Source organism: Rhinopithecus roxellana, chromosome 1, assembly GCF_007565055.1.
Source record: "Rhinopithecus roxellana isolate Shanxi Qingling chromosome 1, ASM756505v1, whole genome shotgun sequence".
Classification (NCBI taxonomy): Eukaryota; Metazoa; Chordata; class Mammalia; order Primates; family Cercopithecidae; genus Rhinopithecus; species Rhinopithecus roxellana.
Window position 1 is genome coordinate 95544138 of NC_044549.1, and position 26675 is coordinate 95570812.

At 41.3% G+C, this 26675-nt stretch overlaps 1 protein-coding gene across 7 annotated transcripts in view; it reads left to right on the forward strand.

The window, feature by feature from the left end:
• Positions 1-22719: 22719 nt before the first annotated feature.
• The window catches only part of B3GALNT1 (beta-1,3-N-acetylgalactosaminyltransferase 1 (globoside blood group)), a 31413-nt gene continuing 27457 nt past the window's right edge, over positions 22720-26675 (forward strand). For 2 of the 7 annotated variants that reach the window (XM_030928081.1, XM_010366721.2), the window contains exons 1-3: positions 23172-23312; positions 23676-23772; positions 24032-24123. The gene's annotated coding sequence lies outside the window, so the exon portion shown is untranslated. The other 5 variants (XM_030928086.1, XM_030928063.1, XM_030928076.1 and 2 more) reach the window with 5 other exon arrangements.

Below are 26675 nucleotides of genomic sequence, written 5' to 3' on the forward strand. Positions count from 1 at the left end.
TGTCAATTTTGGCTTTTGTTGTCATTGCTTTTAGTGTTTTAGTCATGAAGGGTTTGCCCATGCCTATGTCCTGAATGGTATTGCCTAGGTTTTCTTCTAGGGTTTTTATGCTTTTAGGTCTTATGTTTTAGTCTTTAATCCATCTTGAGTAATTTTTTATAAGGCTTAAAGAACAGGTCCACTTTCAGTTTTCTGCATCTGGCTAGCCAGTTTTCCCAACCCCATTTATTAAACAGGGAATCTTTTCCTCATTGTTTTTTTTGTCAGGTTTGTCAAAGCTCAGATGGTTATAGATGTATGGTGTTATTTCTGAGGCCTCTGTTCTGTTCCATTAATCTATATATCCATTTTGGTACCAGTACCATGTGGTTTTGGTTACTATAGCCTTGTAGTATAGGTTGAAGTCAGATAGCATGATGCCTCCAGCTTTGTTCTTTTTGCTTAGGGTTGCCCATGGTAGCTTGATGGGAATAGCATTGAATCTATAAATTGCTTTGGGCAGTATGGCCATTTTCGTGATATTGATTCTTCCTACCCATGAGCATGGAATGTTTTTCCATTTGTTTGTGTTCTCTCTTATTTTGTTGAGCAGTGATTTATAGTTCTCCTTGAAGAGGTCCTTCACATCCCTTGTAAGTTGTATTCCTAGGTACTTTATTCTCTTTGTAGCACTTGTGAATGGGAGTTCACTCATGATTTGGCTCTCTATTATTGGTGTATAGGAATGCTTGTGCTTTATGCACATTGATTAAGTATCCTGAGACTTTTCTGAAGTTGCTGATCACATTAAGGAGTTTTTGGGCTGAGATGATGGGGTTTTCTAAATATACAATCATGTTTCTGCAAACAGAGATAATTTGACTTCCTCTCATCCTATTCGAATACCCTTTATTTCTTTCTCTTGTCTGATTACCCTGGCCTGAACTTCCAGGAGATAGACTGCTAGGCAGACTAATAAAAAAGAAAAGAGAGAAGAATGAAATAGACACAACAAAAAATGATAGAGGGGATATCAACACTAATCCCACAGAAATATAAATTATCATTAGAGAATACTATAAACACCTCTCTGCAAATAAACTAGAAAAATCTAAGAAGAAATGGATAAATTCTTGGAAATATACACATTTCCAAGACTAAACCAGGAAGAAGGCTAATACCCGAATAGACCATTTAATTACTGCCTCTGAAATTGAGGCAGTAATTAATAGGCTACCAATCAAAAAAGCCCAGGACTAGACAGATTCACAGCCGAATTCTACCGGAAGTAGAAAGAGGAGCTGGTACAATTCCTTCTGAAACTATTCCAAACAATAGGAAAAGAAGGACTCCTCCCTAACTCATTTTATGAGTTACCCTGATACCAAAACCTGGCAGACACACAACAAAAGAACAAAATTTAAGGCCAATATTCCTGATTAACATTTATGTGAAAATCCTTAATAAAATACTGGAAAACCGAATTCAGCAGCACATTAAAATACTTACCCATTATGATCAAGTCAGCTTCACCTCTGGGATGCAAGGCTGGTTCAACATACGCAAATCAATAAATGTAATCCATCACGTAAACAGAACCAATGACAAAAAACACGTGATTATCTCAATAGATGCAGAAAAGGTCTTTGATAAAATACCCCTTTATGCTAAAAACATTCAATAAACTAGGTGTTGATGGAACATATCTCAAAATAATAAAATCTATTTATGAGAAACCCACAGCCAATAACATACTGAATGGGTAAAAGTTGGAAGCATTCCCTTTGAAAACTGGCACAAGACAAGGATGCCCTCTATCACCACTCCTATTCAACATAGTATAGGATTTGGTTTTTATTGATAAATAAAAGATGTACATATTTGTATGGTAAATGTGATTATTTGATACTCATATAAAGTGTAAAAATCAAGGTTGAGACATCCATTACTTCTATGCTAAGAACATCTAAATTATTCTCTTCTAGCTATTTTGAAATGTACCATAGACTAATATTAACTATAATTCCCTTCTGATCTACTGAGTGCTAAGTCTTATTTTTTCTACCTAACTGTACCCATTACTCAACCTGTCTTCATTTTCCTCCCTTCTACCTCTCCTGGTCTCTGGTAATCACCAATCTTCTCTCCATCTTCATGAAATCCACTTTTTTAGCTCCCATATATGTAAGAACACATAATATTTCTCTTTCTGAGCTTGGCTCATTTTACTTAACATAATGACCTTTAGATTCACCCATGTTGTTGCAAGTAACAGAATTTCATTCTTTCCACTTCATTGTATATACACCATTTTCTTTTTCCATTCATCCATTGATGGACATTTAGGATGATTCCATATTTTGGCTTTTGTGAATAATGCTGCAATAAACAGGGAGTTGAAATATCTCTCCAATATATTTCCTTTTTTCTGGATGTATGTCCCATAGTGAATGTATTAGTCTGTTTTCACACTGCTATAAAGAACTACCTGAGAGCGTGTAATTTACTAAGAAAAGAAGTTTAATTGACTCACAGTTACACATGTCTTGGGAAGCCTCAGGAAACTTACAGTTGCAGCAGAAGGCAAAGGGAAAGCAAGGCGCATCTTACACGGTGACAGGAGAGAGAACAGAGGGGAAGTGCCACACTTTTAAACCATCAGATCTCTTAAGAACTTACTCACTATCATGAGAACAGTATAGGGGAAACCACCCCCATAATCCAATCATCTCCCACCAGGTCCCTCCCTCAACACATGGGGATTACCATTCAGGATGAGATTTGGGTGGGGACACAAAGCCAAACCATATCATTTTGCCCCTGGCTCCTCCCAAATCTCATGTCCTTTTTACGTTTCAGAAACAATCAAGACTTCCCCAAAGTCTTAACTCATTCCAACATTAACCCAAAAGTCCAAGTCCAAAGTCTCATCTGAGACAAGGCAAGTTTGTTCTGGCTATAAGCCTGTAAAATCAAAAACAAGTTAGTTACTTCCAAGATATAATGGTGGTAGAGACATTGATGTTTCCAATCCAAATGGGAGAAATTGGCCAAAACAAAGGGGCTACAGGCCCCATACAAGTCTAAAACCCAGCATGGCAGTCACTAAATCTTAAAGCTCTGAAATGATCTCCTTTGATTTCATGTCTTATATACAGGGCATGCTGATGCAAGAGTTGGGTCCCCAAGGCCTTAAGCAGCTCCACCCCTCTGGCTCTGAAGGGTACAGTCCTGCCAGCTGCTTTCATGGGCTGCCCTTGAGTGCCTACAGCTTTTCCAAGTTCATAGTGCAAGCTGTTGGTGGATCTACCATTCTTGGGTCTGGAGGACAATGGCCCTCTTCTCACAGGTCCACTATGCAGTGCCCTGGTGGGGACTCTGTGTGGAGGCTCCAATCCCACATTTCCCCTCAGCACTGCCCTAGTAGAGATTCTCCATGAGGGCTCCACCCCTGCAATAGACTTCTGTGTGGACATCCAGGAATTTCCATACATTCTGTGACATCTAGGTGGAGGTTCCCAAACCTCAACTGTTGTCTTTTGTGCACCCACAGGCCCAAACCAAATAGAAGCCAACAAGGCTTGGGGCTTGCACCCTCTGAAGCAATGGCTTGAGCTGACAATCACGTCATCTGCAAACAGAGACAATTTGACTTCCTCTCTTCCTATTTGAATACCCTTTATTTCTTTCTCTTGCCTTACTGCCCTGCCCAGAACTTTCAATACTACGCTGAATAGGAGTGGTAAAAGAGGGCATCCTTGTCTTGTGCCAGTTTTCAAAGGGAATGCTTCCAGCTTTTACCCATTCAGTATGATATTGGCTGTGGGTTTGTCATAAATAGCTCTTTTTGAGACATGTTCCATCAATACCTAGTTTATTGAGGGTTTTAGCATGAAAGGGTATTGAGTTTTATCAAATGCCTTTTCCGCATCTATTGAGATAATCATGTGGTTTTGGTCATTGGTTTTGTTTATGTGATGGATTGCATTTATTGATTTGCATATGTTGAACCAGTGTAGCATCCCAGGGATGAAGCTGACTTGATCATGATGGTTAAGCTTTTTGATGTGCTGCTGGATTCTGTTTGCCAGTATTTTAGTGAGAATTTTCACATCGATGTTCGGCAGGGATATTGACCTGGAATTCTGTTCTTTTGTTGTGTCTCTCCCAGGTTGTGGTATCAGGATGATGCTGGCTCATAAAATGAGTTAGGGAGGAGTCTCTCTTCTTCTATTGTTTGGAATAGTTTCAGAAGGAATGGTACCAGCTCCTCCTTGTACCTCTGGTAGAATTTGGCTGTGAATCCATCTGGTCCTGGGCCTTTTTTTTAGTTGGTAGGCTATTAATGATTGCCTCAATTTCAGAACTTATTAATTGGTTTATTCAGGGATTCAGCTTCTTCCTGGTTTAGTCCTGGGAGTGTGTACATGTCCAGGAATTTATCCATTTCTTCTATATTTTTTAGTTTATTTGCATAGAGGTGGTTATAACATTCTCTGATGGCAGTTTGTATTTCTGTGGGATCAGTGGTGATATCGCCTTTATCATTTTTTATTGTATTTGATTCTTCTTTTCTATTAGTCTGGCTAGCAATCTATCTATTTTGTTAATCTTTTCAAAGAAACAGCTCCTAGATTCATGGGTTATTTGAAGGGTCTTTCATATCTCTATCTCCTTCAGTTCTGCTCTGATCTTAGTTGTTTTCTGCTAGCTTTTGAATTTGTTTGCTCTTGCTTCTTAGTTCTTTTAATTGTGGTGTTAGGATGTCGACTTTAGATCTTTCCTGCTTTCTCATTTGGGCATTTAGTGCTATAAATTTCCCTCTAAGCACTGGTTTAGCTGTGTCCCAGATATTCTGGTATGCTGAGTCTTTGTTCTCATGAGTTTCATATAACTTATTTATTTCTGCCTTACATTTGTTATTTACCCAGCAGTCATTCAGAAGCAGGTTGTTCAGTTTCCATGTCACTGTGTGGTTTTGAGTTTCTTAATCCTGAGTTCTAATTTGATTGCACTGTGTTCTGAGACTCTTTGTTAGGATTTCTGTTCTTTTGCATTTGCTGAGGAGTGTTTTACTTCCAATTATGTGGTCAATTTTAGAATAAGTGCTATGTGGTGCTGAGAAAAATGTATATTCTGTTGATTTGGGGTGGAGAGCTCTGTAGATGTCTATTAGGTCCACTTGGTCCAGAGCTGAGTTCAAGTTCTGAATATCCTCATTAATTTTCTGTCTCATTGATCCATCTTAAATTGACAGTGGGGTGTTAAAGTCTCCCACTATGATGTGGGAGTCTAAGTCTCTTTGTAGGTCTCTAAGAACTTGCTTTATGAATTTGGTTGCCACTGTATTATTGGTAGCATATATATTTAGGAGAGTTAACTCTTCTTGTTGCATTGATCTCTTTACCATTATGTAATGTCCTTGTCTTTTTTGATCTGTGTTGGTTTAAAGTCTGCTTTATCAGAGACTAAGATTGCAACCCCTGCTTGGTTTTTTTTTTTTTTTTTTTTTTTTTTTTTTTTTAACTCTCCATTTGCTTGGTAAATATGCCTCCATCCCTTTGTTTTGAGCCTATGTGTGTCTTTGCACGAGATGGGTCTCCTGAATACAGCACATCGGTGGGTCTTGACTCTTTATCCAACTTGCCAGTTGGTGTCTTTTTATTGGTGCATGTCGCCCATTTACATTTAAAGTTAATATTGTTTTGTTTTGTTTTGTTTTGTTTTTGAGACAGAGTCTCACTCTGTCACCCGGGCTGGAGTGCAGTGGCCGGTTCTCAGCTCACTGCAAGCTCCGCCTCCCGGGTTTATGCCATTCTCCTGCCTCAGCCTCCGAGTAGTTGGGACTACAGGCGCCCGCCACCTCACCCAGCTAGTTTTTTTTTTTTTTTGCATTTTTTTAGTAGAGACGGGGTTTCACCGTGTTAGCCAGGATGGTCTCGATCTCCTGACCTCGTGATCCGCCCATCTTGGCCTCCCAAAGTGCTGGGATTACAGGCTTGAGCCACCGCGCCCGGCCTAAAGTTAATATTGTTATGTGTGAATTTGATCCTGTCATTATGATGCTAGCTGGTTATTTTGCCCATTAGTTGATGCAGTTTCTTCATAGTGTCAATGGTCTTTACATTTTGGTATGTTTTTGCAGTGGCTGGTACCAATTTTTCCTTTCCAAATTTAGTGCTTCCTTCATGAGCTCTTGTAAGGTATGCCTGGTGATGACAAAATCCATCAGCATTTGCTTATCTGTGAAGGATTTTATTTCTCCTTCACTTATGAAACTTAGTTTGGCTGGATATGAAATTCTGGATTGAAAATTCTTTTATTTAAGCATGTTGAATATTAGCCCCCACTCTCTTCTGGCTTGTAAGGTTTCTGCAGAGAGATCCACTGTTAGTCTGACAGGCTCCCTTTGTGGGTAACCCGACATTTCTCTCTGGCTGCCCTTAACATTTTTTCCTTCATTTCAACCTTGGTGAATCTGACAATTATGTGTCTTGGGGCTGAAAAGTATCTTTGTGGTGTTCTATTTCCTAAATTTGAATGTTGGCCTGTCTTGCTAGGTTGGGGAGGTTCTCCTGGATAATATCCTGAAGTGTGTTTTCCAACTTGGTTCAATTCTCCCTATCACTTTCAGATACAACAATCTAACGTAGGTTCAGTCTTTTCACATAGTCCCATATTTCTTGGATGCTTTGTTTGTTGCTTTTCAGACTTTTTTCTATAATCTTGTCTTCATGCTTTACATCATTAAGTTGAACAATCTCTGATATCCTTTCTTCCACTTAATCAATTTGGCTACTGATATTCGTGTATGCTTCTCGTGCTGTGCTCTTCCACTCCATCAGGTCATTTATGATCTTCTGTAAACTGGTTATTCTAATTATCAGTTCCTATAACCTTTTATAAGGTTCTTAGCTTCCTTGCACTGGGTTAGAACATGCTTCTTTAGCTCAGAGGAGCTTGTTATTACCGACTTTCTGAAGTGTACTTCTGTCAGTTCATCAAACTCATTCTCCGTCCAGTTTTGTTTCTTGCTGGTGAGGAGTTGTGATCTTTTGGAGAAAAGGCATTCTGGTTTTTGGAATTTTCAGCCTTTTTGCGCTGATTTTTCCTCATCTTCATGGATTACTTTTTGTCTTTGATGCTGGTGACCTTCAGATGGGGTTTTTGCATGGGCGTCGTTTTTGTTGATGTTGATGCTACTGTTTTCTGTTTGTTAGTTTTCCTTCTAATAGGCCCCTGTTCTGCAGGTCTGCTGGAGTTTGTTGGAGGTCCGCTCCAGACACTGTTTGCCTGGGTATCACCAGCAGAGACTGCAGAACAGGAAAGACTGCTGCCTGCTTCTTCCTCTGGAAGCTTCATACCAGAGGGGTACCCTGTAGATGCCAGCCAGAGCTCTCCTGTATGAGGTATCTATCAACCTGTGCTGGGTGGTGTCTCCCAGTCAGAAAGCACGGGGGTCAGGGACCCACTTGTGGAGGCAGTCTCTCCCTTAGCAGAGCTTTAGTACTGTGCTGGGAGATCTGCTGCTCTCTTCAGAAGTGGCAGGCAGGAACATTTAAGTCTGCTGAAGCTGCGCCCACAGCTGCCCCTTTCCCCAGGTGCTCTGTCCCAGGGACATGGGAGTTTTATGTATAAGCCCCTGACTGTGGATGCTGCCTTTCTTTCAGGGATGCTCTGCCCAGAGAGGTCTAGAGAGGCAGTCTGACTACAGCAGTTTTGCCACACTGCAGTGGGTTCCGCACCCAGTTTGAACTCCCCAGCTGCTCTGTTTACACTGTGAGAGGAAAACTGCCTACTCAAGCCTCAGTAATGGCAGATGCCCCTCCCCACACCAAGCTCAAGTGTCCCAGGTCAACTCCAGACTGCTGTCATGGCAGCGAGAATTTCAAGCCAGTGAATCTTAGCTTGTTGGGCTCCATGGGGGTGGCATCTGCTGAGCAAGACCACTCGGCTCCCTGGCTTCAGCCCCCTTTGCAGGGTAGTAAACAGTTCTGTCTCGCAGGAGTTCCAGGTGCCACTGGGGTAGGAAAAAAAAACTCCTGCAGTTAGCTCGGGGTCTGCCCAAATAGCCACCTGTTTTGTGCTTGAATCCCAGGGCCCTGGTAGTGTAGGCACCCAAGGGAATCTCCTGGTCTATGGGTTGCAAAGACTGTGGGAAAAGCATAGTATCTTGGCCAGATAGCATCCTCACTCATGGCATAGTCCCTCATGGCTTCCACTGGCTAGGAGAGGCAGTTCCCTGACCCCTTGCAACTCCTAGGTGAGGCAACATCCACCCTGCTTCTGCCCACCCTCTGTGGGCTGCACCCACTGTCTAACCAGTCCCAGTGAGATGAACTGGGTACCTAGGTTGGAAATGCAAAAATCACCCACTTTCTGTATTGGTGTTGCTGTGAGCTGCAGACCGGAGCTGTTCCTATTCGGCTATATTGCCTGGGCATCCTATTTTGCCTATTTTTGCAGGGGGTAGGGAGACATGAGACCATCTCTGTTGTCCAGACTGGTCTTGAACTCCTGTTCTCAAGCAATTCTCCTTCCTTGGCCTCTCAAAGTGTTGGGTTTATAGGCTTGAGCCACTGCACCCAGTCTGCTTAATTTAGAGATGGATTTTTTTTTTTTTTTTTTGGCTATTGTTTGAGCTCTTTATATATTTTAGTTAGTAATCTCTTGTCAGATGAATAGTTGCAAATATTTTCTCCCATTCTGTGGGTTGTCTCCTCACTCTGTTGTTTCCTTTGTTGCGCAGACGCATTTTAGGTTGACGTAGTCCCATTTACCTGTTTTTCACTTTGGTTGCCTGCGATTTTGAGGTCTTACCCAAGAAATCCTTGCCGAGGCCAATGTCTTGGAACATTTCCTCAATGTCTGCTTATGGTAGCTTCATAGTTTCAGGTCTTAAACTCTTTAACATATTTTGATTTTGTTTTTTCTATGGTGAGAGATAGGGGTCTAGTTTTATTCTTTTGCATATGGTTACCCAGTTTTCCCAGCACCACTTATTGAAGAGACTGCCCTTTCCCCATTGTATGTTCTTGGTAACTGTCAAAAATGTTATTAATAGCTGTACATCCATGGATTTATATCTGGATTCTCTACTCTATTACATTGGTCTATGTGTCTATTTTTATGCCAGTCCCATGCTGACTTGGCTACTATAGCTTTGTAGTATATTTTGAAGTTGGTAGTGTGATTCTTCCAGCTTTGTCCATTTTGGTCAGGGTTGCTTTGCCCTACTCAGGGTCTTTTGTGGTTCCATATAAATGTAGGGATTGTTTTTTCCATTTTGTTGAAGAATTTTATTGGCATTTTGATAAGGAGGGTTTTTTTTTTGTTTGTTTGTTTTTCGTAGATTATTTTCCATCCCCTCAAGCATTTATCCTTCAAGTTACAAAAAATCCAATTACATTCTCTAAGTTATTCTAAAGTATACAATTAAGGTATTATTGATGATAGTCACCCCATTGTGTTATCAAATAGTAGGTCTTATTTATTCTTTCTATTTTCTTTTGTGCACATTAACTATCCCCACCTATCTCCAAGACCCTCACTACCCTTCCCAGCTTCTAGTAACCATCCTTCTACCCTCTATGTCCATGTGTTCAATTGTTTTCATTTTTAAATACCACAAGTGAGAACACCCAATGTTTGTCTTTCTGTGGCTGGCTTATTTCACTTATCATAATGACCTCTAGTTCCATTCATATGGTTACAAAATGAAAGGACCTCGTTTTATTATTTTATTATTTTATTTTATTTTTTTTACAGAGTCTTGCTCTGTCACCCACGTTGGAGTGCAGTGGCAGGATCTTGGCTCACTGCAACTTCTACCTCCTGGGTTCAAGCGATTCTCTTGCCTCAGCCTCCCAAGTAGCTGGGACTACAGGCACATGGCACCAGGCCCAGCTAATTTTGTATTTTTAGTAGAGATGGGGTTTAACCATGTAAGGCAGGATGGTCTCAATCTCTTGACCTCGTGATCCGCCCGCCTCAGCCTCCCAAAGTGCGGGGATTACAGGCGTGAGCCACTGTGCCCGGCCCTCATGGGCTGAATAGTACTCCATTGTGTATATGTACCACATTTTCTTTATCCATTCATATGTTGATGGACACTTAGGTTGCTTCCAAATCTTAAGCTATTTTAAACGGTGCTGCAACAAACATAGGAGTGCAGGTATCTCTTTCCTTTCTTTTGAGTATATACCCAGCAGTGAGATTGCTGGATCATATGGTAATTGAATTTTTTTTTTTTTTTTAAGGAATCTCCAACTGTTCTCCACAGTGGCTGTACTAATTTACATTTCCACCAACAGTGTATGGGGGTTTCCTTTTCTTCACATCCTCATCAGCATGTGTTATTGCCTGTCTTTTGGATATAAGCTATTTTAACTGGGGTGAGATGATCTCATTGTAGTTTTGATTTGCATTTCTCTGATGATCAGTCATGTTGAGCACCTTTTCATATGCCTGTTTTCCATTTGTATGCCTTCTTTTGAAAAATGTCTATTCAAATCTACTGCCCATATTTTTCTGGATTATTAGATTCTTTTCCTATAGAGTTGTGTGAGCTCCTTATATATTCCAGTTATTAATCCCTTGCCTGATGAGTAGTTTGCAAATATTTTTTCCCATCCTGTGGGCTGTGTCTTCACTTTGTTGACTGTATCCTTTGCTGTGCAGAAGCTTTTTAACTTGATGTGATCCCATTTGTCCATTTTTGCTTTGGTTGCCTGTGCTTGTGGAATATTGCTCAAAAAATTTTTGCCCAGACCAATGTCCTGGAGAGTTTCCCCAATGTTTTCTTGTAGTAGTTTCATAGTTTGAGGTCTTAATTAAGTTTTTAATCCATTTTTATTTGATTTTAAGATATGGCTAGAGATAGGGGTCTAGTTTCATTCTTCTGCATATGGATATCCAGTTTTCCCAGCACCATTTATTGAAGACATTGTCTTTTCCCCAAAGTGTTCTTGGCCAACACTGTTAAAAACGAGTTCATGGTAGGTGTGTGGATTTGTTTCTGGGTTCTCAGTTTTATGCCACTGGCCTATGTGTCTGTTTTTATGCTAGTATCATACTGTTTTACTGTAGCATAATTTGACATCAGGTAATGTGATTCCTCCAGTTTTGTTCTTTTTACTTAGGATAGTTTTGGCTATCCTAGGTTATGTTTCACATACATTTTAGAATTGTTTTCGCTATTTCCGTGAAGAATTTCACGGGTATTTTCATAGGATTTCATAAATAGGTTATTAAAAATCAAGTTGAGGAAGTTTCACTGTTTCAGTTTACTGAGTCTTTACTGATATTTTATCTGTTAATGGATGCTAGACTTTGTCAAACGCTTTTTCTGCATCTACTGATGTGATCATGTGATTTTTCCTCTTTAGTCTTTTGACATGACAGATTATATCAACTGCGTTTTTTGAATGCTGAACCAGACTTACAACAAATCTCTCTTACTTGTGGTGTATAATACTTTTTAACATTGTTGGATTTGATTTGATAATATTTTGTTGAGGATATTTGCATTTATGTTTATGTAAGATATCTGTCTGTAGTTTCTTTTCCTGTAATGCCTTTGTCTAGTTTTGGCATTACAGTAATGCTGGCCTCATAGAATAAGTTAGGAAGTACTCTGTTTTTATCTTCTTTTTTTAAATTTCCAAGTTTATTACAAAGGATACAGATGAAGTGATGCATAGGGTAAGGGGTGCGTGACATTTCTATGTCTTCCCTGGGTGCTCCCCCTCTCCAGGAACCCTCATGTGGTCAGCTAGCCAGAAGCTCTTGCTTCTATCTTCTGAAGTTTCCTTTAATTTTTGGTAGAATTCACCAGTGAACACATCTGAGCCTGCTGCTTTCTTTCTTTCTTTCTTTTTTTTTGAGACGGAGTCTCGCTCTGTCGCCCAGGCTGGAGTGCAGTGGCCGGATCTCAGCTCACTGCAAGCTCCGCCTCCCAGGTTTATGCCATTCTCCTGCCTCAGCCTCCCGAGTAGCTGGGACTACAGGCACCCGCCACCTCGCCCGGCTAGTTTTTTGAATTTTTTAGTAGAGACGGGGTTTCACCATGTTAGCCAGGATGGTCTCGATCTCCTGACCTCGTGATCTGCCTGTCTCGGCCTCCCAAAGTGCTGGGATTACAGGCTTGAGCCACCGCGCCCGGCCGAGCCTGCTGCTTTCTATTTTGCAAGATCATTAATTATTGACTCAATGTTTTTGATAGATATAGGCTGGTTCAGATTGTCTATCTCTCCTTGTTTGAGTTTTGGCAAATATTGTCTTTCAAAGTGTTCTTCCATTTCATCTAGGTTATCAAATTTGTGGACCCAGAATTGTTCAGAATATTTCTTGATTACCCTTTCGATGTCTCTGGGCTCTCTGGTGTCCCCTTTTTCATTTTTGATATTAGCATTTTGTTTCCTCTCTCTTTTTTCTTCATGATACAGTTTGAATATCTGTCCTCATCCAAATTTCATGTTGAGATGTAATCCCCAGTGTTGGAGGTGGGGCCTGATTGGAAGTGTGTGGGTTATGAGGGTGGATTCCTCATGGCTTGGTGCTGCCCACAAGACAAGTGAGTGAGTTCTCATGATATCTGGTTATTTAAAAGTGTGTGGCACCTCCTCCACCTCTCTTGCTTCTGCTTTTGCCTTGTGATGTGCCAGCTATCCCTTCCCCTTCTGCCATGACTAAGAGCTCACTAAGGCCTCCGCAGAAGCCAAGCAGATGCCAGTGACATTATTGTACAGCCTGCAGAACCATGAGCCAATTAAACCTCTTTTCTTTATAAATTACCTAATTGCAGGTAATTATTTGTAGTAATGCAAGAATGGCCTAATACAGTTAGCATGGCTAGATAATTACCAATATTATTGATCTTTTCAAAGAACCAGCTTTTAGCTTCATTGATTTTTTCTACTGATTTCATATTTTCAATTAATTTTTGCTATAATTTTATCTTTCTCTGATTTTAATTTGGTCTTTTCTCGTTTCCTAAGATGAAATCTTATATGATTAATTTTTGGATTTTTTTCTTTACTAATATATGCATTCAATGCTATAAATTTCCCTTTAAACACCTTCGTTGCATCCCATTAAGTTTGATAATTTGTGTTTTTGTTTTCTGAAATATTTAGCTGAAAATATTTTAAAATTTATCTTGAGAGTTACTTTTTGACATGTTTTATTTCAAAGCATGTTGTTTAATCTCCAAGTATTTGGAGATTCTCCAGCTATCTTTCTGGTATTGATTTCTATTTTAATTCCACTGTGGTCTGAGGGCAGACATTGTATGTTTTTTATTCTTTTAAATGTGTTATGGTGTGTTTTATGGCCAAGAATGTGACCTATCTTGCAGAATGTTCTATGTGAGATTAAGAAAAATGTGTATTCTGCTGTTACTGGATGAGAAAGTCTATAGATGTCCACTATATCCAGTTGATTGACGGTGTTGTTGAGTTCCACTATAGTCTGATTTTCTGCCTGTGGAATGTGTCCACATCTGCTAAAGAAATGATGAAGTCTCCAACTATCATGGTGGATTCATCTATTTCTTCTTGTCATCCTATCAGTTTTTGTCTCCCGTATTTTGATGCTCTGTTTTTAAGTGTATTCACATCAAGAATTGTTACGTCTTGGCCGGACACTGTGGTTCACGCCTGTAATCCCGCACTTTGGGAGGCTGAGGTGGGCGGATCACGAGGTCAGGAGTTCGAGACCAGCCTGGCTAACATGGTGAAACCCCGTCTCTACTAAAAATATGAAAATTAGGCAAGTGTGGTGATGGGCACCTGTAGTCCCAGCTACTCAGGAGGCTGAGGCAGGAGAATGGCACAAACCCCAGAGGTGGAGCTTGTAGTGAGCCGAGATTGCACCACTGCACTCCAGCCTGGGCAACAGTGTGAGACTCCTTCTAAAAAAAAAAAAAAAAAAAGGAATTATGTCTTGGAGAATTTATCCCTGTATCATTATGTAATGTCATTGTTTATCCTTGGTGACTTTCCTTGCTCTGAAGTCTGCTCTGTCTGAAATTATTGTAGCTACCCTACTTTTGTAAAATTAGTGTTGCCATAGTATATCTTTCCCTATCCATCTACTTTTAATTTATATATTTATATTTTTAAAAAAATTTTTTTTTGGTGAAAAATAATTGGGTCTTATCTTTTGATTCACTTGGACAATGTCTGTTTTTTAATTGGTGCATTTAGACCATGGACTTCCAAAGTGATTACTGATATAGTTGGATTAATATCTTCCATATTCGTTACTGCTTTTTCACTTTTTTGAGATGGAGTTTTGCTCTGTTATCCAGGCTGGAGCACAGTAGTGTGGTCTCGGCTCACTGTAGCCTTTGCCTTCCAGGTTCAAGTGATTTTCCTGCCTCACCCGAGTAGCTGGGATTACAGGAGTGTACCACCAAACCTAACTTTTATATTTTTAGTAGAGATGGGGTTTTACCATGTTGGCCAGGCTGGTCTCAAACTCCTGTCCTCACGTGATCCTCCGGCTTCAGGCTTCCAAAGTGCTGGGATTACAGGTGTAAGCCACTGCTCCCAGTTCATATTTGTTACTGTTTTCTCCTTGTCCCCTCTTAATCCATGGGTATTGCCATAAAACAATACCTGAGGCTGGGTAATTTATAAAGAAAAGAGGTTTATTTGGCTTACAAGTTTGCAGGTTGTACAAGAAGCATCGTGCCAACATCTGCTTCTGACTAGGGCTTCGGGAAACTTCCAATCATGGTGGAAGGGGAAGTGGAGCTGGCATCACATGGCAAGAGAGGGAGCAAGTGAGAGAGGGATGTCACATTGTCTTAAACCAGCTCTCACATGAATTAGAGATCTGAGAATTCACTTATTACTATAGGAATGGAACCAAGCCATTTATGAGTGATCTGCCTCCATGACCCAAATACCTCCCACAAGGCCCCACCTCCAACATTGGGAATCAAATTTCAACATGACATTTGAAGGAAATGAATATCCAAACTATATCATCACCCTTGTTCTTTGTTCCTATTTTTTGTCCTCCACATTTTCTGCCCTTTGTGATTTTCACTGAGCATTTTAAAAGACTCCATCTTCTTTCCTTTCTTAGCATATCAGTTATATTTATTTTATTTATTTATTTTTGAGATGGAGTCTCACTCTGTCACCCAGGCTGGAGTGTGGTGGCACTAACTCAGCTCACTGCAACCTCCGCCTCCTGGGTTCAAGCATTTCTCCTGCCTCAGCCTCCTGAGTAGCTGGGATTACAGGTGTGTGCCACCATGCCTGGCTAATTTTCACATTTTTAGTAGAGACAGGGTTTCACCATGTTGGTCAGGCTGGTCTCAAAGTCCTGACCTCGTGATCCGCCCACCTCAGCCTCCAAAAGTGCTGGGATTATAGGTGTGAGCCACCATGCCCAACAGTTATATTTTCTTAAAACTTGTTTTAGTGGGTGTCCTAGAATTTGCAATATACATTTAAAACAAATTCAAGTTATCTTTCAAATAACACTATACCACTTCATGGGTAGTGTGAATACCTTGTAATAACAAAATAATACTCATTTCTCCATTCTATCCTTGTGTCATTGCTTTCATTCATTTCAGTTATATACAGCTATACACAAACATACATAATCAAATATATTATTACTAGCTTGAACAAACTGTTATCTGTCAGATCCATTGAGAACTAAAAAAAGAATATATATTAGTTGGTTATCACACTGCCATAAAGAAATACCTAAAACTGGGCAATATATAAAGCAAAGAGGTTTAACTGGCTCACAGTTCCACAGGCTGTACAGGAAGCATGGCAGCATCTGCTCAGTTTCTGGGGAGGCCTCAGGAATCTTACAATCATGGTGGAAGGCGAATGGGAAGCCAATTCTTCACACGGCCAGAGCAGGAGGAAGTGTTGGTAGGCGTGGGAGCATTGGGGAGTGAGGTGTCACACACTATTAAATGACCAGATTTCATGAGAGCTCACTATTGCAATGAGAGCACCAAGGGGGCGATGATGTTAAGCTATGAGAAACCACTCATGATCCAATTGCCTCCCACCAGGCCTTACCTCCAGCATTGGGGATAACATTTCAACATGAGATTTTGGTGGGAACACAAATTCAAACCATGTCAGAATGTTTTTATTTTTCTCTTCATTTATTCCTTCTCCATTGCTATTCTTTACATGGATCCAAATTCCTGACTGATATTATTTTCCTTCTCTCTAAATGAATTTTTTTTTCACATTTCTTCCAAAGCAGTCTACTGGAAACAAACTCCCTCAATTTTTTTTTTTCCTTCTGAAGGGTAATTTTACATGTTGCAGAATTCTAGCTTGTTTGGTTTTTCTCTCAACACTTTAAATATTTCACTCTACTTTTTTTGCTTGCATGGTTTCTGAGGAAAAACCAGGTGTAATTCTTATCCTTGCTCCTCTATAGATAAGGTGGGTTTTATTTCACTGACTTCTTTCCGAATTTTTTCTCTATCTTTGATTTTTTTTGTAGTTTGAATACATTGTGCTTAGGTGTGGGTGTTTTTTACATTTATTCTGCTTGGTATTCTCTCAGCTTTCTGGACTTGTGGTTTGCTGTCTGACATTAATTTAGGGGAAATTTTGTCATTATTGTTTCAAATATTTCTTTTGTTTCTTTCTCTTTTTCTTCTCTTGGTTATTCCCATTACACATGTTGCACCTTTTGTAGTTGAGCCACAGCTCTTGTATATTCTGTTCTGGGTGGGTTTTTTTCAGTCTTTTCTGTTTTTCAGTTTGGATAGTTTCTATTGAGATAGCTTCATGTTCAGAGACTTTTTTCTTCAGTTGTGTCCCGTCTACTAATAAGACCATCACAGGCATTCTTCATTTCTGCTACAGTGCTTTTGATCTCTACCATCTTTTTTGGTTCCTTATTAAATTATCTATTTCTCTGCTAACGTTACCTATCAGTCTTTTCATGCTATCTACTTTATGTGTTAAAGCTCTTAGCAAATTAATCATAGTTATTTTAAATTCATGGTCTAACACCAACAGCTCTACCATATCTTGAATTTGGTTCTGATGCTTGTACTATCTCTTCAAACTGTGTTTTTCCTTTTAGTATACCCGGTAATTTTTTTTTTTTTTTTTTTTTTTTTTTTTTTTTTTTGATAACTGGACATAATGTACTTGGTTAAAGAAACTGTCATGATGTTCCTTTAGTAATGTGATGTTAAGGTGTATGTATAGGTGGGGGAGCTTTCTGCAGTCCTATGATTAGGTCTCAGTCTTTTAGTGAGTCTGTGCCTCTGGATCATGAACTTCACAAGTGCCTCTCAGTTCTTTACCCCTATACTCACCCCCAAGATGTTACGTAGGATAGGATAGCTAGAGTGGGCTGGATTTGGGTATTTCCCTTCTCGTATGTGGAAGTCTAGAGGGTATGGAGTTGGGTATTTCCCTTCCCCCAGGTCAGTTATGCTCTGATAAAACCCCAGCAGGCTAGGTTACTCTCAGCTACTTTCTTCTGAGGATAGCTATTGTTGAGAAGAACAGAATGTTCTGGCACATTTAAAAATGGTTTCTTTTCCCCTCCCCATGCTGGAAGCACTGGGGGATTTTTCTCTGATATTCACCGTGTGAACCTGATAGAACTCCAGGAGTTAAAACACACAAAAAGTATGGGTTCCACCCACCATGACTAGGTCCCCCTGAAGTTTTTAACTCTCAGACTTGCCCACACAGAACTTTTAGCAATTCATCATTTAACAGTTTAGGTTTTCCTACCCCAGCACTGGTTCCTATAGAGGTCTCAGCTCATGGTTTTCTGCTCTGGTAAATTATAATTCTCTGTGTTTTCTGTTTGTTTTGTTGTTTGGTTTTATTTGTCCAGCTCAAAATGTCATTTTTTTTCTTTTCTTTTAATTCTGTAATTCTTTGTATCCACCTGTCTGTCTCTCCAGTTTGGGAGATGCGGTTTGCCCCATAACCTCACTTTTCCAAAAAATATATGAAGGGTTAAGTATTTTCAAGTTTGTTTAGCTTTTTACTTGTTATTAGGATGGAATGGTGAATTTTAAGTCTTACATGCTGGATTGAAAACCAGAATTCTGAATGAGTTTTGGAGGTTGAAAAGGGATTCCAATACATTTGCACTGTTCAACATGGTGGCCACTTAGTCACATGTACCTACTGAAATTTAAACTAAGTAAAATTTAAAATTCAGTTCTTCAGTCTCATTAGCTACATTTCGAGTATTCAATAGGTACATGTCATTAGTGTCTACAATATCAGAAAACATCTAAGAGCATTTTTATCATTGGAGAAAGTTCTATTGAACAGTGCAGCTCTATACTCTTGCTACTCAAATTGCAGTCTAATAACCAGCAATATCCTATCACCAATTGGTGGGTTGTCTCTTTTTCTTTTTGTCTTGAGACAAGGTGGTGCTCTGTCACCCAGGCTGGAGTGCAGTGGTCCAATCACAGCTCACTGCAGCCTCAACCTCCCAAGCTCAAGCAATCCTTCCAGCTCAGCCTCCTGAGTAGCTGGGACTACAGGTGCATGCCACCATGCCAGGCTAATTTTGTATTTTTAGTAGAGGTGGGGTTTCACTATGTTGCCCAGGCTGGTCTTGAACTCAGAATCTCAAGCTATCTGCCCACCTCAGCCTCCCAAAGTGCTGAGATTACAGGCATGAGTCACCGTGCCCTGCACAGTTGGTTTGTTAATAGGCAGAGTCAGGCCAGGCATAGTGGCTCACGCCTGTAATCCCAGCACTTTGGGAGGCCGAAGCGGGCAGATCATGAGGTCAGGAGATCGAGACCATCCTGGCTAACACGGTGAAACCCTGTCTCTACTAAAAATACAAAAAAATTAGCCGGGCGTTGTGGCGGGCACCTGTAGTCCCAGCTACTCGGGAGGCTGAGGCAGGAGAATGGCATAAACCCGGGAGGCAGAGTTTGCAGTGAGCTGTGATCGCACCACTGCACTCCAGCCTGTGCGATAGAGCGAGACACTGTCTCACAAAAAAAAAAAAATAAATAAATAAAAAATAAATAAATAAATAAATTGGCAGAGTCTCCAGCCCTATCCAGGACCTGATGAATCAGAATCTGCTTTTAATAAGATTCTCCAGTGATTCCTATGCACATTTAGGTTTGAGAAGCATTGTTGTAGTGGTTGTGGGACTTGGATGAGTCAGATGGGTGTGGTTCTTGGATGGAGGGACTCAGAGAATAAAACTGTACTCTGAGGTAACAGTGGGTACAATGACAGCGCATGAAAATGCATGCATGGCCGGAGCTGGTAGGCTGAGGCAGATTACAAAAGGTTCTGTAGCCCTTTGGATTGTGCCCTGTGGGAAGCCCCTGATCAATTTAACATAGGAATGCCTGACAAGATCTGGGTTTGAGGAAGACAGCCTAGTGGTAATATGAAGGACCTGAAGGGCAACTTGGAAGTCAGGGGAGCAGACAGAAAGCTCTGATACAAACCTAGATAAAGAATGAGGCTTTCTTGGCTGCAGGCATCTCAGAGAGGAGAGGGAGAGAGAAAGAGAGAGAATCCACAGGGACTTGGTGACTGACTGGACATGTGGAATAGAGAGATGGATGAAGTGAGAGCTGAACTTGGATGAGTGATAAATGGAGCTTTATCCAAATCAGGAATCCAGGAGAATAAGCAGACTTTATGGGAAGGTACTGAGGTTGGCCTAGACATGTTAAGTTTGAAGTATCTCTGAGACATTTGTTCGCCAGTTTCCCTACCTGCCAAATGACAGTAATGACAGTATCTACCTCCACGGTATTGGTATATTAATAATCAACTGATATAGTGTATGTGAATATACTGTATTAACGTTTAAGTGTCACATATGTGTTACTAGCATGACTCTTCCATGTATTTGTAATCTGAAGGAGGGAAGCAGAAGAAAGGCTGAAGATATTGTCTGCATTTGCATAAAGGCAGTGTCATATATCAAATTCATTAAGACAGGAAGTGCTAAAGGAAAATGCTGAAGAGAATGAAAGATGTGGATAGTCAAGTAAGAAATATAAGATAAAAAATCATCAATTAGAAATACACCCCAGCTGCTTCTAAGCATAGTAAATTGTCAAAGCTTTCCATCAAGTGGAAGAAGACAGTCACAGTAAGACTTTGGAGAAAACACATATTGAAAAATTCAATTGAACAATTAGTAGAACGATTTCCTGTATATTAGAAACCCTGTCCAGAATCACATCTGCCTTGAAACATATATAGCACATATTACGAAAGAACTGCTACATTTCGATTTTCATCTGCAGACAAATTTAAGGTTAAAATGTAGTATACCCTTAAAGGTGATTGCTAGTTCAAATTTATCATTAGGCATATGGCTTCCTAACTCTTGATTATATGTTTGGAAAATTGCTGAGAAGTTTTCCATCTGATTGATCAGACAGTATCTGAGTGTGAAACGTAAATCTTTGATGCATGCTTTTCTTCTGGAATTTGTAGATAGTGCAGGATTCTTACATTTATTTTGCTTTTGTAAAGTAAGCAAATAACCTGACTTTAAACCTCAGTAAGGCTATTCAACTAAATTCCATATATATCTATTGAAGATATATTACAGCAAGGCAGTGCGGTAGGGCCTGTCTCTTCCCTCAGGTTGCTGATAATTTCATGGCAGAGACACCTGTAAACAAGTCCTGAGGCAAGTGAGTGCTCATAGAATTATAAACAGGTTTGGGTAGTTTGGGGAGAGAAGTGAGGAAGAACAATAGCTGCCATCAGATATCATATATTTGAAGTTTGATGACTGACTTTCAAGAATAAAGTTCCTGCCACTTAGTTTAGCTAGTTCTGGCCATGTTATCTGCAGCTCCTTCCATCAAGAGGTAGAGTCTATTTGCCTGTCCCTTGGATTTGGAGAGGCCCTCGCAATTTGCTTTGATCTGCAGAATTTGGTGTATATGACCTTGTGTGACTCCCAAGCCTAGGCCTTAAGAAATTTTACAGCTTCTGCCTGCTGTTTTCTGGATGTTGCCCACAGACCAAAAACAGCCTACTGCAGGATGAGAGGCCACACGGAGCTGACAGCAGAGGCATGAGTGAGGCCACCTTGGACTTTCAGCTCAGCTGATTCTCTAGTTCAGGGAGCAGCAAACTACAGCCTGTAGGCCATAGCCTGCTTTTGTATGGCCTTGAGCTTTGGGTTTTTAATAGCTTATAAAAAATAAATAAAAAAGAAGAATAGTGACAGACACAAACTCTAAAATATTTACTATCTGATCCTGTTTTACAGAAAATTTGGCCAACCCCTGCTACAGCTGAATGTATCTATATGAATGAGTCCAATCAAAACCAGAGAGGAACCACATAACCGACCTTCAGAATTATGAGAAATACTAAATTGATATTTTTGCAAGCAACTATATTTTGGGAGAGTTTGCTCTGCAGCAATAGATGACTCAATCACAAGCTGATAAATGCTACACAAAGAAAAAGGAGACTGCTTCAAAGGAAATAATCTCGTAAAGGTTTTGGACCTTTTTGTCTCACTTCATTTAGGAGAATTTCTTACTCCAATCTGTTGTCCATGGCTCTGCTTTGCATTCTAGGGAGGTTTTGGCAGCTATGAGCACATATACCTGCTGGTTACTCAAAGGACATTCAAAACATTTTTAAAATCAGTATTGAAATAGAACTTTTCTAAAATTTTAAGAAACAGAATTTGTAAAATATAATACTAATGCCCTAAAGCATTCTTCCAAATAAGAGGTCTATTTTTTCAGTATATTAATCTATCTGCAGTGAAACCTGTCTGGTTTTGTTATTAATGGACCTCCTTGACTTAGTGAGGTGAACTGTCAGCCCAGGTGGGGTGAAGAATGGTTGTAATAAAGGCGTGCAGCAGGGCAGCAACCACTTTACCCTCTGCAAAGGACACAGCTACCCGCCAAGGCTGGAACCAGGAAAACAATCTCAACCATAATTTAGATCTGATTATTGTAATTTAGATCTGATTATTTATGCAGTGCCAACTAAGTCCTTGACTTACACTGCTACTATCTATACTTATTTTTGTTGCACACCCATTTTGATCTCTATATTCACCCCTATTATTTTCAGAGAACCTTCAAACTATCATAAGTAATTTTGCAAAAAAGGCTATAAGGAAGAAGCAGTCAGGCCAAAGAATAAACAAAAAGAAATGGTGGGCCACGTTTACAGTCATGATGCAAATGTGTGGGTTACAATCAGGGATGGTGCTCATGGCTGGGCGTGGTAGTGGTCAAATACATGATTCAGACCCACTTGATTTTGAGGAAAGGACCAGTACAATCAATACTGCACATCTTGGTAAAAGGAGTTTGAGAAGATGGATCTGAGAATTTAGGTCAGCTATGCTCAGATGTACAAAAGCAACTCCCTGGGACTCCCATCCATACACAGGCCATTGAAACCTGACGTGTCTCTTACCCCCAACTCCATTCCCCATCGGATTCGGGAAGAAGAACGGGCATTTCTTCTGAGACAGCAAAGAACTCCTCCTAAGGTTTCTGCTTTCCTAATTAGTTCTGTATGAAGTTTAACAAGAAAATCCCTCCAGGGCCGCCTCCAGGCCAAGGATCTTAAACAGATATCCTAGCTCGACGTCTGCCACTAAGTTGTCTAATCTTGGCCAGCATCAACTAAAGGCATACGTAACACGGTCGTGCTCGGAATGCAAGATGACCGCGAGGATCCAGAGGGCGCGCCATGCGAGCTCACAGGGCGGGGGGCCACCTGGGCCCGCGCGTGCAGCCAGGGGCTTCCGGCCGCGGCCCCGGCGCGTGGTCTGCGCGCGCCCGGCCGTGCGTGCGGCTGCGGGGAGGCTGCGTGTGTGCGCAGGGCGGGAGCGCCGTCCACCTTCCCGCTTCCGAGCTGGGTGCGCGCCGAGCACAGGAGGTGAGTGAGAAGGGCGGCCCTGCAGGGTCTCCGAGGCGGTTGAGACCTGCGGCTGGGTGGCGGGCGTGGCCACTGGACCCGCATTTCCCGGAACGCGGCATCCTTGTAAACGCCTAGACCCCGGCAGCGAGGCTGGAGGCACCGCCCACTCCTTTGGAGGTGAGCGTGGCCCAGGTAGAGCCGCCGCGCCCTGGCGCTCGGGCTCGGGCCTCAGTGACTAGCAGCTCCCCGCTTCCGGTAAGCGCTGAAAAAGGGGCCTAGCGGGGCAGTGGGCTACGCGGAGGGCCCAGGCCGCGGCGGCAGCCGCTGGTTGTCCACCTTACCTTGCGTCGCCTGTGGCGGTCCAGCCACCGTCCGATCCGGATAGCGACCCGGGGCGTTTAAAGCGGTGCGGAGGAAGAGGACGGGAACGGTGTTACGGTATTGGTGAGCCCCTAACAGGCCTGCGGCGAACGCTTTCTTGGAGCGGTGGGGAAGGGCCCCAGCGCAGGGCTGTCGGAAGGCTTGGGAAGGAATGTGAAAGTCAATGGGGAATGAGGAGAAGGGGCGGGGAGAGAAGGAAATCCTGCGGGGCTAGGGCTACAGGATTCCTACAGGCGGTGTTAAGGAGCATACAAGGCGTTTTAAAAGGATTCCTAGAGGTGCAACGGAGTGGCACTTTTCCAAGCAGGAAGGAATGATGCCATCCTCAAGCACGGGTAGTCGTTGAATTCAGTACCCGTTCACCTTCTTACTGCTGGATTTAGGAGGGAGATTTGCCGGGCTTTCATGATTTTGTTTCCTCTGCAGTTTGCACAGAGTGCCTGCTTTTAGGAGGTGGCTGTGTTGTCGGAAAAGCTGTCAAGGAGGAAATTGCCAAACCGTGTCTTTTTTTCTGTTTTCAGAGGTAAGGAAAATTTGGGTTTGCGGTGTTTAACTGGGAACAAGTTTTTTAGCTTCTCCCAGAAGGCTTAAGCAAAAGAAGGGCGCTGAATTTGTGCTCTTAGTATGTGTCGACGCTTGATAAAAGCACAAATTACCGAACGTGTATCAGTCTGTAGAAGAGAACTGTTTTAAGAGATAAGAGACTGACATTTTTTGCCCTCATAGACTAAAATGTTCATTCAAATGAATGGCCATATTTTTTTTTCTGTTCTTCTGTTCAGTAATTCACAGCAGATCTGAGTGTTTTAATTAAAGCATGGAATACAGAAAACAACAAAAAACTTAAGCTTTAATTTCATCCGGAATTCCACAGGTGAGTTCATCTTACTTATAACTTATAAATTATCCTAATTGATTAATAATGTCCGTAATAATGGCCTTTACAAGGTTTAAGGATCGTTGATGCAGCCACGAAGTTTGTTGTATATTCTAGTATGATTCTTTCATCAGAGGATTTGAAGAACTTCAAGAGTGAAATTCTACTAAGCCATTTCGGATAATATATATTTTCTGTCTTTTTTCTTGCTTAAAAAACAGAGACAAGGCCTCTTTATGTTGCCCAGGCTAGACTGGAACCCCTGGGCTCAAATAATCCTTCGACCTCAGCCTGCAGAGTAGCCACGACTTCAAGTGTGTGCCACCTCACCCGGCTCTAATAATATACATATTTTCTAAAATATTGAATTATTAAAATACCATGGTTCTTCAGGAAAACCCGATAACTATAAAAAGTTAATTTGGTGGGTCATATTCAACTTCAAGTTCTGACTCCCTTTATCCCTAAGAAAATGCTCCATTGAGTACTTTTTCTCTTTCCCCTTTGGATGGATGATGTCTCTTTTTGTGCCCAGCCTCCAGCTTTGTTCCATCCACCATTGGGTGATGCAGGTAGAATTCCCTTTTAGGAAATGTCTTTGTCCCTTTCACAACTACATTGTGTCCAGACCAAATAAGCTTTTAGAGGGATGGATCATTGTTGCTCACTGTGGGGTAAACTCCCACTGTGTGGTACATAGCCACATAGATGGGGTCAAGCATGTGGGATCGAACAGGGTACTCTTAATGATCTTGCACAACAGATGCATTCAAAAGTTACAGTTCATTTAACAGCAAACTGTTAGGCAAACATCTCTCTTGGGACTATGGACAATGCTTTTATACTAATAAAAAAGTTGTGTATTATAAACACTGATTTGCTTTTGTTACCAGGCCTTTTGGCATATTGTGAATTAGAGGCTAGGGGAAGATGAGAGGATGAGCTAGAAATACGGCAATTTGTCGGGGCACATCAGCATGGAGAAGGAAGGTGAAGCTACAGAACATCTGTAGGGTAAGGCCCCAAGTGCCTGAAGGTTGGGAGATTTGGCTGGGGAGATAACCTGCACTCCTTGAATCTCTGAGATACTAAGGAACTAAAAGCTAGAGTAGGTTATCGGTTTCCCACTCCATGTATTTTTGACTCTGAATACAGGTAGGTAACTAGGATCCCATTGTCTGTGGCTTTTCTTTCTGTGTCTCTTACCTAGAACTATATTTAGCTGTTTTGTTTCCAGAATTTGTTTTCAAGAATGGAGTTACCACTTTCTATGCGAAAGCAGAATGGAGTAGCTGAGACAGACCCTAGGGCCCACAAAGAAAATATTGACTATCTACCTTTTATGGGGAAAAAAGTTTGCCCACTTCTGGGATAGAACATGGATTTCTGCTAAACTCTCAAGCTGTGCATTTTGAACAGTCTCATAAAAGTTAGAATAACAAAGTCCTCCTCTTAAAGCATTTCACAAGTCTGCAGCCACCCATTCCTGCAGCATGACATGAGGGCTCAAACTATATCTCATATCTGGAATTATATTTGGCTACTATTTTGGTTACAGACTTTGTCATTGAGAATGGAGTTACGGACTTTCTAAGGTAAAAAGTTACCATCAAGTTTTATCTCTTAACATTAAATAGTTCCTTTCTCTATACTGATACAGGCTCTAAATGTATGCCTCTATTGGGCACTAACACATTGTGAGAGTGCAAGCTTAGTTCCCTGCTGTGGATTTTGGTCACTAATTTAGAAACATTTGAGCTGGAAAGCCTCCCCCATATTCTCTAGGTGGGCCTCACTCATGACGTTCAGTATGTGTAGTTGTGAGTCTTCCACCGTGCTCTGCATTGAGTGTCTGCAGCTTGAGGACAGGGCTTGTCTGTCTGCTTCCCAACTGCTACGCCAACCTCTAACACAGGTCCAGAACGCCGAGTGAATGAATGAAATACCCTCAGATGACTAAGGCAAAGGTAATTGATAACTAACAAGAATGGTAAAGATCTGTAATGTTCTCAAGTTAGGGTAGTAATGGGAAGAAATGTTAACTAGAGCAGCTCCCCGATGCCCATCCTCCGGTGGATAAAGCTGTTTGTAACAAAACAGACACAGAAAGCCCAGCTTTTAGCTGTTTTGCTGCTGTTCTGCCTGACTTGTGTGATCTTTGCTCCAGTTTTCCTAGCTCCCTGGACCGGGTTGACCTGTTGGCTCTTTCCACTGACTACTCTATCACGTGGTGCTCTCCAGCTACTCAACCCGAGTGTAAAGGTGTGTCTGCTTCTGCTGCATTCTTTGCTGCCTACCCAGGAATCTCAGGAGGCTGTGAGATTAGGTGTGAGGGTGGTCTCTCCTGGGACACTGTGCCCTGGCAGAAGGAACTTGGCATTTGGAGTTGAAGGGCTTGAGTTTGGATTCCATGTCTTCCTCTACCTGAGCTGCACTGTTCCCTGAAAAATGGGATTGATGTTAACACAAATTTTACAGTGTCATGAAATGTGCTTTGTAAATTGTAGTTAGAAGCACTGTAAACTTGTATAGTGTCCAGAAGTTCACTA